A 13,566-nucleotide genomic window follows, 5' to 3' on the forward strand; every position below is an offset into this window, starting at 1 on the left:
AAGAACATGAATTTATAAAAACATACTAATAATGGACTTGACAAGGCTCTAAAACATATTATACTTAAAATTAACATGAACCAGCAATCTTCTGCCCTCCTATATAGTAAAAATAATGAGACCTAATCGGAAGGGTCAGTTTTTCTATGACCTTACCCTTTGTCAAACTCTCTCAGAAGCTATATAACACACACATAATAACATGTACAAAAAACCCCAGCAATTACTTATATTTGATAATAAAAATAGCAAATATAAGTATTAGGGGGGTGCATTCCTAATATGTGAGGCTAAAACCACTCCTTTGCTTCAAGCAGAGTGTAAGCATTATAACAAAGAGATAGAGCATAAACTCCAAATCAGACTGCCTTGGGTTCGAATCCCAGCTCTGATCCTTGACTATGGCCTGTAAGCAAGTTACTTAAGAGCTCGATGCTGCTTCCTCACGTAAAATAGCACCACACGCAGTAACCACCTCCAGGGCTGGCACGAAGGTTAAATGCGCAGTGTGTGCTTCAAACTGAGCCTATTAGATGGTGGCTATTCATCAAGACAAAACTGTCATTATTATTATTATTAAGCTCATTTCAATAAATATACACAATATCCAAAATGGAGATGAATTACTGAACAGCCAGGTATGGTGAAATATATCTCTTAGCACCACAAATCTCATTTCAGGTAATATTTATAAGTAAGATCTTGTCTTAAGGCCTATGAGATATCAGCTCAAGGAGGTGAGTCAGCCACTGTTAATTGTCAGTCTTCTGCCTGGTTATCACTGGACACTTTTAACCCTGCCCTGCATTTATGGGATCATTCAGGGACTCTAACCTAGGACTGACACTGAAGGGGGACTGCAGGAGACCGGATCCATGTGGGAGTTGGTGCATAGTCCAGGCAAGTTCAAAGATTCCTGCATGAAAGCAAAATAATGATGATGATGATGATGGAAGCCATTAATCTTTAGTCACGCTACCCTAAACCAAAAAAGATTCAAAGAGGAAAAAAAAGAGCTACCTATCCTGAACAGCTGTGCTCATTATCCAAACTCATGAACCATATCTAGAATTCATGCTGACTTCTCAGCTTAAACATGAGAGAATACTGAAACTAATTATCTCCTTTCATCCCTGTGATGGGGATTTCTCAAAGCAAAAGAATATTAACTGAGGCTTCGGCTTTCTGAGAAAGTGCAGAGAAAAACAGCTTGGTGAGGCAACAGCCGCCCTGGGGAAGGCCTATGGACTTCCATATTCATTCATTCATTCATTCATTCATTCACTCCTGAATGGTCTTGCCCCTATCTTCCACACAAATGCCCACCAGCCACACCTAACCATTTATAGTTCCTGAGGGAGGCTGTGTTCTCATACGCCGCATTACTACAGATGCACCCCTCCAACTGCACGTTCTTCTCTGGCACCCACCATTAAGACCAAGGAAAATTCTCTTCTTCACAGTGAACCCCTTCTTACCCACCACCTATCCATGGAAAGTGGTTATTCATGTTGGGTAGATTATTGAATCAGTAACTCTGCATGAATTTAGCACCAAAAGACAAATAACAAGTTGGAAAATTGGGGACGTTTTCCGTTTAGCAAAAAAAAAATATTTTAAAAATGAAATTTGGGGCACTTTCTGCAAGATCTCAAATGAAATCAAATATTAAGGTTTAATAGTCTCTTAGACTCTTTCTTAGCTAGAGAATCATCTGTGGTCCTTCTCAACAAGTGGGTAAAGAAGTGCAAGGAAGCCCACCATGGTTGTTAGAAATTACTGCGTATGTGGAAGCTTCATGGGGAGCCTGCCAGGGAGCTGAATGAGCTAAGTCTCAGTGTTCTGATTCTCTTGTTCCTGGTAGAGGAATGAAAAGGAAGGAGGTCTCAGATTGGGAGTAGGAAAGTATCTTCCCTTCCCCCCTGTGCTGGTTCAGCTGCAGGGTTGGACATGAGGTCTCTCTCCAGGGGCCATTTGTGCCACTGAAGTCCTGTGGCACCACTGCAGTCCAGACCTGTGATTGAGGGGACAGTTGCTCAGTGCTGGACATTCACCAAAGAGGAGGAGGAGGATGGGTGGGCTAGAAATTTTTAGAAAATGGTGTGCTGGAGGGTTACCTTCAGAACTATGACAGTGGTCCAGTTTGTCTTTGGCCCTTCCCCCATTTCACCCCACCTCCCCCCAAAAAACAGTTTCCCTATGCTCCCCAGCTTCTTCCACCAAAGTGGCCCACAAAGGGGCCTGTCCTCTATCACATGAATCCTTTGTGTGCCAATACCCAAACAGCCTGGTTGAGCCAGTCTGTGCCAATATGATTAAATGTTCCTGTTATCTTCCAAGTGGCACCTCGTTTTAACAAGGACTTTCTAAAAATACAGCAGAACTAAATAAACAACCATGTGGAATAATTGAGGCCTCTTGGAAAAAAAACACGCAGAACACAGGCAGGGCTTTCCAGGCCCTGAGAACCACACCAGCACATCAGCTACCTTCTCCAGCAGGAGAGGGCCAGCCCTACATGCACAGCCCTGGAGCAAGAAGAACGCTAAGTGTTCACTCCTGCACGCAAGGCTGCCACGCGCAATTGGGCAGTACACAACCAACCACGCACACCAGCCCGCACTCCAGGCTCTCTGAGTCTTCACTCTCTATAACCAGGGTATAGACAGCATCGGTCTTTAAAGGATTTCTCACTTATTTAATCCTAGGAAAATACTTGTTACCTCAAAAGCAATTTGGCTATGGAGACACATTTGTAATCACCAGCAACTAAGAGCCGAAGGTTGCTCCATGTCTCAGAGTTCATAGGATTTTTTTTTACCTAAGAATTTAAGCACAAATCAGATGAGTAGAAGACTGTAGTTGAATCCTACAAGCCACATAAAATAATTCAGTGACTCTTGAACTTCATGTGCACCAGGATTACTAAAGCTGCTTGTCAAAATGGTAGGTCCCTATCTCCTACCACAGGATGCTGATCCTGTAGGTCTGGAATGAAGCCTAGGAATCTAGATTTTTCATCAGCACCTCTGCTGCTTGCAAAGGCAGTTTTGCATGGAATTCTCCTTGGGAAACATCGAGATAGTGCATGCAAACCACTTAACACAATGCCTAGCACATTAAAAGTGTTCAATACTTACTAGCTATAATTATTAAGAATCATTATCCACCCCAACTTTATATACTCTACTTAGACTTGACCTTTTGCTAAGTGCAAATTGCACATGGGTGTGGCAGTATGGTAGAAGGTCAGGCGCTGGTTTAGTGCAAAGAAAGGTTTAGTGTACTTCTCTAGAGAAGAGGAGTACAGGACAAAGTCAGCCCAACTTGTGTCCTAATGATCTGTGAGCCTTTGATGAAAATTCTTGAGCTCGTAGTACCACTCCCATTCCACAGTATCAACTGCTTTGAAAAGATAATGCAGAAATATTTGAAATAACTGCACACGGACCAGAAATTTCCAAAGTAATAACACTCAGAATACTGGCATTTTCATTTTTCTGCCATAGACGCCAAAGCAATACAAGGTTATTATTTGTTTTGTGAGCAAAGCAGGCCCCAAGTAATGTGGGAGATTTTTAAATGGCTGACTCCACTAACATTAGCACGATATAGACATAAATCCCAGACCTGATTGGCTGCTCTGCTACTGTGAGTCTTGGCTACTTTCCTCTGCTGATGATGTGAGGGCTCCACAGGTGGCTGGAACTAACAGTGTCCACTTACCACTTGGGATCATTCCTCATAATAAATAGAATGGCCCTTTGGGAAATCTTTTGTGTAATTTCCTTGCTCCTGAATATAGGACAAAGCTCTGTTGTTTAAGACCATAAGTAACAAAAGCTTTGTTCTTTCAAACCAAGAGGAAAACCATAGATCTATCCAAAATCACTTGATCTTAAAATGTGTAAGGATGACAAGAATGAAATATTATTTTAGGCTGCCCAACAGCATCAGTCACTCAATCTCCTCTGCTGGCTTCAGAAAACAATGACTCAATATGGCCTTTTTCTGACAGGCTGCAGCCTTAGAAAAATACTTTCCTGCATTTAAATCAATGGAAGCCATTCAAAGCCCACTTAGCTTTCTCTCTTTGAAGCCGGGGCATAGGAACACAGCTGTTTGTGTTCATATAATGAAAGGAAAGTAGAAACTGTGAATGATAAAAAAAATCAAAGTATTTTCTTACTCTAACCCAGGTGCTTGACATTTGTTTTATTGCTTGACTCCCTCAGTGACCTCTAAAAGGTTGGCTTTATTACCCCCTTTTTTACTGAGTAAGAGAAGTTAAATAAGTTTCCCTAAGGACACAGAATTGGTAAGTGGCAGAGCTGCAAGTTAAATAAGAAAGTAAAAGTAGTCTCAAATCCTACATGTTAAGATTCAAATAAAAAACCTCCCATATTTCTATGGACATAATTTCATATAAATGTGATCATTTCATTTTGTAATCTGCTTTGTATCACTAAATATTTCTCCACATCACATATATGTAAAACTCTGCATCATCAATTTTATCGGCAACACAGGATTTCTTGGAAGGTATTTACCATAATTGACTCTGCCAGTCCCCTATTGATGAGCACGGAAGTTATTTTCAGTTTTCCCTATAAATATGCTTTTGCAAACATTTTTTATTATTTCATTGTTCAGTTACAGTTGTCTGTGTTTACTCCCCACCACTCCCCTCCACCCCAGCCAAACCCTCTTCCCTTGGTTTTGTCCATGTGTCCTTTATAGTTGTTCTTGAAAACGCTTTGCATATAGTTCTCTCCTTAGGGTAAGTCTAGACTGAAAATTGCAAAGATACTACACATTTTACATTTTAGTACACATCACCCAACTGCCAGGTAAGCTACATGATGTGCTCATTTCTTCATACTCACAGGCATATCCAGTTGAATCAACCATTTATATTTCTGCAAAAATGATACAGGAAAATGATATCATCATTTTTATTTCTCTTTACTTCATCATTAGGTGAGTAAGACATCTGTGTGTTGTCCATTTGCAATTTTTCCAGAAATTAATTATCCCTATTCTTTTTCTACTTTTCTATTAGAATCTGATTCCAAAACCCATTGCAAATGCTTTCTCCTGACTCTTGCTGCTTTCTCCTCTGTAAGGATGTATCAGAGACTTTGATGTCTAGCCAAGAAAAGTTTGGCAACATATTGCCAGGGTGATTACTCAAGTTCCATAAAACATGCTCCAAGAAGAAAAACTAGTTAAGTCTAAAGAATAGAAGGCTATAAACTTCTCCTCAATTATCTGCTTCAGAAATAGGCCATCCTCTGACTTTACCAGCAATTGCTTATGTTACAAGAAACAATGATCCATTCAAATTTAATCTTACTCTTTTACATTGAGAAATTTGGATAGTGGAAGAAGGAGCAAGAACAGTTTATAGGAACATCCCTAGAAGCAAGGGTGAATTGGAGGGAGGACCCTAACATGCACATGCACACACACACACACACACACACACACACACAATTTGCATGCCCTGAGCAGTGACCACAGACTCATAGATTGTGCTAAGATGCAGGTTAAAGATGCTCTCACCCCAAGGAAACTGTGGCCCACAGACATAAAGTGACTTGGCTGAAATCAAGTGGCCAGTGACAATCCCTAAGTTCCCTAAGCAGAGTTCATTCCACTAGAGGTCACTAACCAGAAGTAAAACACAGCCTAAAATGAGTCCCCAGTGCTTAAAACACTGATCCTGCCTCCCACAGTTCCCAGATCATGTTGAAAGACATTATGACAAGAGTACCCTCATGCCTGGCCCAGGGGCATGTGCACAGGGAGCCTGGACCACATGCTTGGCCAGTACCTTGGCTGTTAGTGTTGGGCAGCATCCTGACTGGCCATGGCCAGAGGGCTACAGGGACATTGTGAGGCTGCCCTCTCTTTTCTGTACTCAAGAAATAATATAACTAAATCTCAATGGCAAAATAGGGCCACTTTCCAGCTTTTGTGGTAACCGGCTTTCTTATAGAAAATATTTGTATAATTAGCTTAGTTTATTCATTCCTATCTGTCCAGATTTAGCCAAATGCAGGCTCTGGACCAAAGTAAGCCAAGCCTGGACATTACTATTCTCCCAGATGTGCTTCTGCCTTATCCCAACAGGGACCCAAAGGTGACCAAAGTGTCTGACAGGCAAACTTCTCACCAGTAGAAAAATGAATGGGTCAGTGGCCTCACATTCATTCCATTGAAATGACCAAAGACAAGCAGCCAACCAGCTCACCAGTGGCATTAGCATCTTCTCTATAGTACTCAGGCTGGTTCCATGATGAAGCTCCTACCAAACCAAAATAGAGACTATACAGGGTGTGGCAAAAGTAGGTTTACTGCTGTGAGTATGCAAAACAGAGTTTATTCTTGTATTATTATTAATCATTGAATTATTTTCCATATGAACAATTGTAAACCTACGTTTGCCCACTCTATATTCCACCCAATGCAGATGCCTGGTAAAGCACATGCTTAGAAAGGCAGCCTCCTCCAAATTTTCTCAATTCAAAAGCATTTTTTTAACTCTTTAGACGCCACATGGTCTAACAAAATAAATAGTTCACATTTAAACTTAAAGAATAGCTGGATGAGCAGACCCGTGAGAATGGCCTAGGATTTAATAGTAGTGACTGTCTCAGGCCGAGAGACACTCAGGCATTAGACTCACAACCACACTCCGAGATGGGGCTTTTTTTTTTATCTGCACTTGATGCACAAGGAAACAAAGGAAACAGTAAGAAACAGCTCATTTCTGGACTCAGCTGATACGTCTATGGAATTTCATGAACTTTCATTGTGCCTTTGAGCAGTTCTCCCCAAAGAATGGAGGAGTCTATCTCGAATGTTAATCTGTCTTGAAGGTTCATCCCTGGCTGCTGGACCAACTGGTTCCCTTTAGCTTCCTCCCTGGGAAATAGAAGTGAATGCTGGTGGCTGTCATTGGGAATAGGATGTTTCACACACACACACAAAATCCTCCAAAACGTAGTCCTTATTTAGGAGAGTTGTATAGATTCCCAGCCATCTTCACACAGGAACTGTGATACTCCTGAATCAAAGATAGACTCAAGTAAATTTTGGCAACACTTTGAATCATTAAAGACTCAAATAGTAAACAAAGAACCAGATGGGGGAAGTTATGTTGGTCCAGCACATTTGTGAACACATTAATTTTCAGCAGGGATTTTCTGATCCCTATGGTATATTTCTCTTATCTCCTTTCAAGTGTCCTATTGACTCACAAAGTTCCTAAGGTCTTAACTTTTTGGCTCTGGAGACTAGACTTCAATCACATTTTGTTTCTTGAAACATTCATTCAATTTGGATTAACAGGTTTGTTTTTACTCTTTTTTCCTTAAAAAAGAATCCAAAAGAAACTCATACATGATACCAAGGATGGAAGGGCCAACATTTGGAAATATTGAAGATTTAGTTATAATATACCTTACACAAGAAAACATTGAGAAAAATACCTAAATCCCTAGATTATTCAAAATGATATCAAACTTGGTACTATGCACCTACAAAAAAAATCAATAAATGCATGTTAATTAACTTATAGCCTTTAGAATAATAATAATGTACATTTACCAGAAACTTTGTTATTTTCAAAATGCTTTCACAAAAATACCATTTTAAATGAACCTCAGGGTCTCCTGGAGGACTGAGAAGGGGCTTTGTGAACATACACATGAAGCTTTACATCCCAGGTTTGCCTGTGTGACCTTGGGCAGGTCACCGAAGGCATCTGAGCCTTAGCTTTCTCAGCTATAAAACCTGAATGGTAACTATTCTTTCCTTGAACAGTTAATGAGAGACTTAAAGATAACATATGCCAAAGGCACAGCAGAGTATCTGACACATGGCGGGAATTTAGAAATGGAAATTATTTTTTATTATAAAGCAAGACTGATTGAATAAACCCCTGGGACAGTTGAGGCAACTAAGGCTGAAAACAATTAAATGATCTGACCCAGTTCCTACAGCTGCTAAGGGCCAGCGCTAGGACCAGAACCCAGAGCTTTCTGCTCTGTTTCAAAATCTGAAGGGTGAAAAGTAGAATTATTGCCAAAACAGGGGTGTTGATCTCTGAATCTTGAAAATAGATGATTCCACAGCAAATAAGGCAATTAAAGTAAAACTCTCTCTGTGTTAGTGTTGTCAATGGGAAGCAGATTAAATTTAGGAGAATCTCACTTCTCTTTTCGACATAGACAAAACTTTCTAACAATCTAATGAGTTTCATCTTTACCATCGCCAGTATTTTTCTTCCAATCTGCTTTCAAAAATTAACTAAACTCATCCCAAACAGCTAGAGAAGTTTATTGTGATGGAATGCAGCATAGTTCAAGATCTAAAATGCAAAGCAGGTGCTGGAATGATATCAAAAAAAGCGTACGCTTGGGGAAGTCTGGGCACAGGAAACATCTGAAATGAATACAGATAAACAGTATTTTAGTCATACTCATTGGGGACATCTTCTGAATCCTGGAGACCTGGTGTTGGGGGTTCACTTGGCAAACTATAACTTAAATGATGATCATGTCAATAAAATGAAGTCAGAGTCCCAAATGTGGTATTAATCAAAAGAGCTCTGATCATACTGAACATCAGCGTCATAGGAACTGGAAAGTTAAAGAGCTCGCAAGAGATAGAGAAAACGTGGGTAGAGACGTTGAAAGGCAATACCAAGATTTCCTTGAAGATCTTGGACAAGATGAGGCAATTAGAAAAAAATGTAATCACTTACAGAGATTCAACCATCCCTGTGGAAAGTGAAGCAGATGATGAAGGAGCACCTCAAATTAATCTGGCTGAAATACTTGAAGACCTTCACATTTCTCAAGACACTACAGGTGAATGAAGAAGGTGACTTGACAACATAACGAGATCGTGCTGCAGATGGCTTCGTGTCTGTAGGCTCAGGATGCTGGACAAAATAAGCTTTTCTGTGCCTTCTACGCCTCCATATTCAGAAAGCAGTAATTTAGTTTTAAACCCAAATAAACATGACTATTGTGATTACTCACTCAAAAAAAATGTTTTCGCTAATCCTGACATTTCAGTTTGGGTCATCGGCCCTTCAGTTAATGAATATGATTCCGGAACAAAACAGAGCGCAGAGTGAGAGAAGCTTGCCATCTCAGGAATGCTGCTGGAGGCCCTCTTGCCTCAGTGTCATTTAAAATACACAGCTCATCCCTCCAAAGCAGGAATAAAGGTCACTTGAAGACCTGCTGTGGCCTCTGACATGTGACTAGCAGAAGTTTCCTATCCGCATTTTTTCAGTTCTGGAACATAGTTGGGATGTCTTCATCTTGAAACTTCTTCGTAAGTTATTACATTCAGCATTATTGACGATAATATGAAACCTACCACAGGTCTCAATGTGTCAAAGGTTCAGAAATGTTCTGAACTTTACAAAAAAGAACAAAAATTAGTAGTGCTTTCTGCAACAAGCCTCACACAGCTTTGGTGAAGTCACTGAAATAAATGACTAAAGTTCAATATCACTCAGAACTTTGTATTTTTGATGATGCACATAGAACATCTGGAGTGCAGTTAGCCACACTAGTACCAATATAAATCCTAGTGAATGAACACGGGAGAAAGTGTTGGAGAACCCAGGTCACTGCCTCCCTCACTAGCTGGTAGAAAACAAGTGAAACATGCGGTGCTCTATCGTCAGCATACTCTGCCTGTGAAAAGGTCCCCAGTGTTGTAAATAACTATTTAGTACTACCTAATGTGTAATTTAGCCAACTATTCCAAGTTATTAGAAAATTCTCCTTTTTTTGTTCTTGGCTTTTTTGCTTTGCCTTTCTTTTGTCCTTTGTTGTTTTTTTTTCTTTTTTCCTCTCTCTCTGCACTGCTTTAATATTCCTTGCATTTATTTCTATTCCTTCCTTTACCCCTCTGTTCCTTATTACATGAAAGTGCTTTCAAAAGAATCAAGAGCTAAACAAATGGAAAACTATTGTATCATAATTACTCTTATTGTCTTTACTATTTATATCAAGACTTTATTAAATGTCACTCACTATTGTATCTATATCTTATTCCTCCAGCTTTTATCTTATCTGGTCTTTACAGATTTTTCAGAATATGCCACATCGATATTAATAATAGAAGCAAAGTCAAATATCTTTCTATCTTTCTATCTATCTTTCTATCTTATTTTTTTTCTTATTCTGGAAATCCAATGAATTAGGCAGCATTGGTTAAACACCATCTGCAAGCACAATCCTTGCACTGTAATCGTAGAGGAAATTCCAAAAATAAGAAAGACAGGTTACTGGACTTTAGTAAGCTTACAGCTTAGAGAGAGTGGCAAGCTACACAATGAGTACCTTAGGGGGACATCTGTAAGATGTGCGGACAACTAGAGTTCAGACAGAGGAGCAAGTTTGAGTTAGCCAGGTAGGGGTAACTGCGTAAGGTTTTTGAAGGTGATTTCAAAAAGGGAAAGAAAGAGATGATAAATCTTGGGGGGAAAAAGAGTATTTCTTTTCTTCCACCCACCAATGTTATTAAACCCTTTTCTATAGCTTTTTGCAGTCTCCTAGGGACTATTCAGTTTTCTGATGCCTTTCCTTCTTCTGTTCTGAATATATCATCAAAAGCTATTTTGGAACTTAAGAAAGATCTAATATGTCTATCTTTATACTGTTTTTTTTTGGGTGTGTGTGTGTGTGTGTGTGTGTTTTACTTCCATGATCTTGCATATCGTTTTTGTATAACCACAGCGTGCTTCTCTAGTTCTTTCAAATTTTCAGGTCTTTTTCAGTGTTTATTTTTAGCATGACATGTAAAAGCCAGCATTTTTTGAAAAGCAGCTGGGTGGCACTGCCATCGGAGGTATGTGGTGCAGCACAGCAGCCCGGAGACTTTACTGTGCCCCTCACCAATGCTCTCCACCGCCCCTCAGTTTCGTTTCCTCTGCAAAAAAAAATCAAGTGAAAAAAACAGCCTCCTTCACACTGAAATGGGGGTACCAGCCCAAAAGGGTCTAAATTCAGTCTGAATCTGGTAGATGACTTCAGTAAGCTCCAAGCCTGGAATGTAATTGTTTCCACCACCTTTTCCAACAGGCTGCACCTTCTTTTTCAAATTTATTGGACATTAAACTTGATGCAGTAACATTTACTTGAAAATGAAAATTCATCCTGGGAAGAAAGAAAGGGAGTATGCTTTTAAATGAGAAGCCAGACTTCTAATACCGCAAGAGTTTTTGTCTAGTTGTGTTCTTGCTACCAAATAGGGTTTGAAACATGGGCTACCGATAGGAGAGCACCCTTGAACCTGTCCTCCCCACCCAAAAGTATGAACTCTATCACATCTGCTGGTAGGAAACACATTTTGTTCCAAAATAAAAAATGTAATGTCAAATTCAAATATCTGAATGGAATTATATAAATCTTACATTCACACAAATGTGTGCTTGATTGATCATCCCTGAAATCTAGCATCTCTTGTGAAGGGGGCATTTGCCAACTGGGAGGAGAAAAATGGAAGAAGGTACTATAAGATGGGAGACTGAGGCAGCAAGATAAAAAGATCACCTTTTTCACATTATTTCCCAAGGCCAGTCATAGCAAGGGCCCATTATGGCATTAGCATTATACGCCACCGTCCACTCACAACAGGATCTTGTACAATTTGCATGCTTGTTTCCAATCACGTAACTTAACAAAATCGATTGTTCGCCCATCTAACTTAGGATTTAAAAAAAAATAAATGCTGGGGTAAAGCATCTATCTCACTGGCTAGCCCTTCCTCTATTCAGGTCAGTCTTCTGAATGGGAGTGAAGAGCTCTCAGCCCCGGGCAGCACGGCAAGGCACATTTTTCTCCACCAGGAGACACTGAGCTGAGCACTCTATAATACAGCCGTGGGTGTTTGCACATCGACACATTTCCCTGGTTCTTTTCATCATCGGCTTGATTTATCAGGCAAATGTTCAAAGCTCAATGCTGATGGCTCTACCCTGAAGCCAACTACAAAGCCAGACCTTAGATTTATAGAAATGAAATAAGCATAGTACTTCTGTGACAAATATCTACTCTGAATTTCAATTTACATGTAGAAATGTTCATCCTATAAATCCTCACCTTGATTTTTGACTTGGTTAGAACATCTTCCGATTTGGTCCTGAGCTCCTTCCTCGAGGTGTCATTTTAATTCAGCCTTGCATTCAGACATATATAAATCATTTTCCACTGTCTTGTCTAACATATGTAACTCTTTGCTAGTTGCCAGGCTTTGGGAGAGATTGAAAGTCAGCTTGCCTAGCTCGGAAATAGCCTGGCAGCATCTGGAGAGGCCACAGAGCCAATCCAATTTGCATCATCTTCATCGAAGCTTTCAGAGTATGGACACCAGCCCACTGGTGCCAGAGTGGATTAGAGCACCTCCCTCCTGCGCATAGAGTCTGAGCCCAGGTGCCAAACTCTGATAGTCTCTAAGCCAAGACAGGCCAACAGGCTGTGAACACTACTGGAGCGCCTGCTTCTGTGGAGCAGACAGGAAATGACCCTCCGCCTGACCTGGAAGAACAGAATGTACATTCACACACATATGCACACACTCTTGCACATATGCACACTCATGTGTATCTCTGTGCACACACATACACACTTGCTCCTGAGATAGTGGGGAAATACTTGTGAAATATGGAAAAGAATAAAAATATTTAAATCAACACAAAAATACTACCAAGGCTCTGAGGTTTGGAAGGGATTATTCCATAAACACTTCTACCTTCTGAAATTAAAATAAAAGAGTAAAGAGATAAGGAAAATGGGAGAAAGGGGGATGATTCCCCAACAGGTAAGAGGAGAAAAAGGCTAATTGTGCCAAAGAAAAGTAGGCAGAATTTAAATTTCAAAAGAAAAAAAGACGAGTGAAAGAACAAAAAGGCGAGGAGAGAGGCCAGAGTTGGACAGGACCTGAGTACAAAGGTCTGAGCTGAAATGACACCGACACCGTGGGAAGAAAAGGGGCTGTAACTGATACGCGTGAAATAGCTGAGTTTGCATTTTACCTTTCAGCCAGAACAAGTGATGAGACATTTTGAAATGTAGGAACTAAGAAAAAAGGACAGGACTTCCCTTTAGTAATTCACGGTTTCGAGTAAGACAAAATGTAACTTAACACTTTTTTTCTAGTTATAAAAATATATAGTCATTTAAAAAATTGAAAAACATTTTTAAAAGAGTAAAGTAGAAAAAGAAACGCCTACAGTCCCACTATTAAGAGACAACCCTTGTTCACGTAGATGCTCTTGAGTCACAGGGTCACAGGGTCACAACTCGGGACTGCGGTGCGCTTGTGCTGGTTTTTTTACACCGCGTCTCACCACAGACGGTCTTTCACTATATTTAACCACTAAAAAACTTTCAGACATTCGCTTTGATTCTTTTTATAATCTAAACAATAATGCTGTACATATTTTCATACATAATTTTTGTCCTAGTTTCTAATTATTTCCTTAGAATAAACTGGTTTTTTTTTAAAGATTTTATTTATTTTTAGATAAAGGGA

At 39.9% G+C, this 13,566-nt stretch overlaps 1 protein-coding gene and 1 long non-coding RNA gene across 6 annotated transcripts in view; one reads left to right on the forward strand and one right to left on the reverse strand.

Annotated features, from left to right (window-relative positions):
- LOC119046947 (cAMP-specific 3',5'-cyclic phosphodiesterase 4D-like) overlaps positions 1-13,566 on the reverse strand; it is a 511,811-nt gene that overhangs the window by 489,886 nt on the left and 8,359 nt on the right. The window contains exon 1 of one of the 4 annotated variants that reach the window (XM_053657215.1): positions 8,774-9,981. The exons of the other annotated variants lie outside the window; for them this stretch is intronic. The gene's annotated coding sequence lies outside the window, so the exon portion shown is untranslated. Of the gene's footprint in view, positions 1-8,773; positions 9,982-13,566 lie in introns of those variants that run through there. 4 annotated transcript variants of the gene reach the window in all.
- LOC119046949 (uncharacterized) overlaps positions 1-13,566 on the forward strand; it is a 38,720-nt gene that overhangs the window by 3,346 nt on the left and 21,808 nt on the right. The window contains exon 3 of one of the 2 annotated variants that reach the window (XR_005082058.2): positions 4,889-4,980. The exons of the other annotated variant lie outside the window; for it this stretch is intronic. This is a non-coding gene — a long non-coding RNA (uncharacterized LOC119046949). The remainder of the gene's footprint in view (positions 1-4,888; positions 4,981-13,566) is intronic. 2 annotated transcript variants of the gene reach the window in all.

This window comes from Artibeus jamaicensis, unplaced genomic scaffold, assembly GCF_021234435.1.
Source record: "Artibeus jamaicensis isolate MK-2021 breed Jamaican fruit bat unplaced genomic scaffold, CSHL_Jam_final scaffold_369, whole genome shotgun sequence".
NCBI classification, from domain to species: domain Eukaryota; kingdom Metazoa; phylum Chordata; class Mammalia; order Chiroptera; family Phyllostomidae; genus Artibeus; species Artibeus jamaicensis.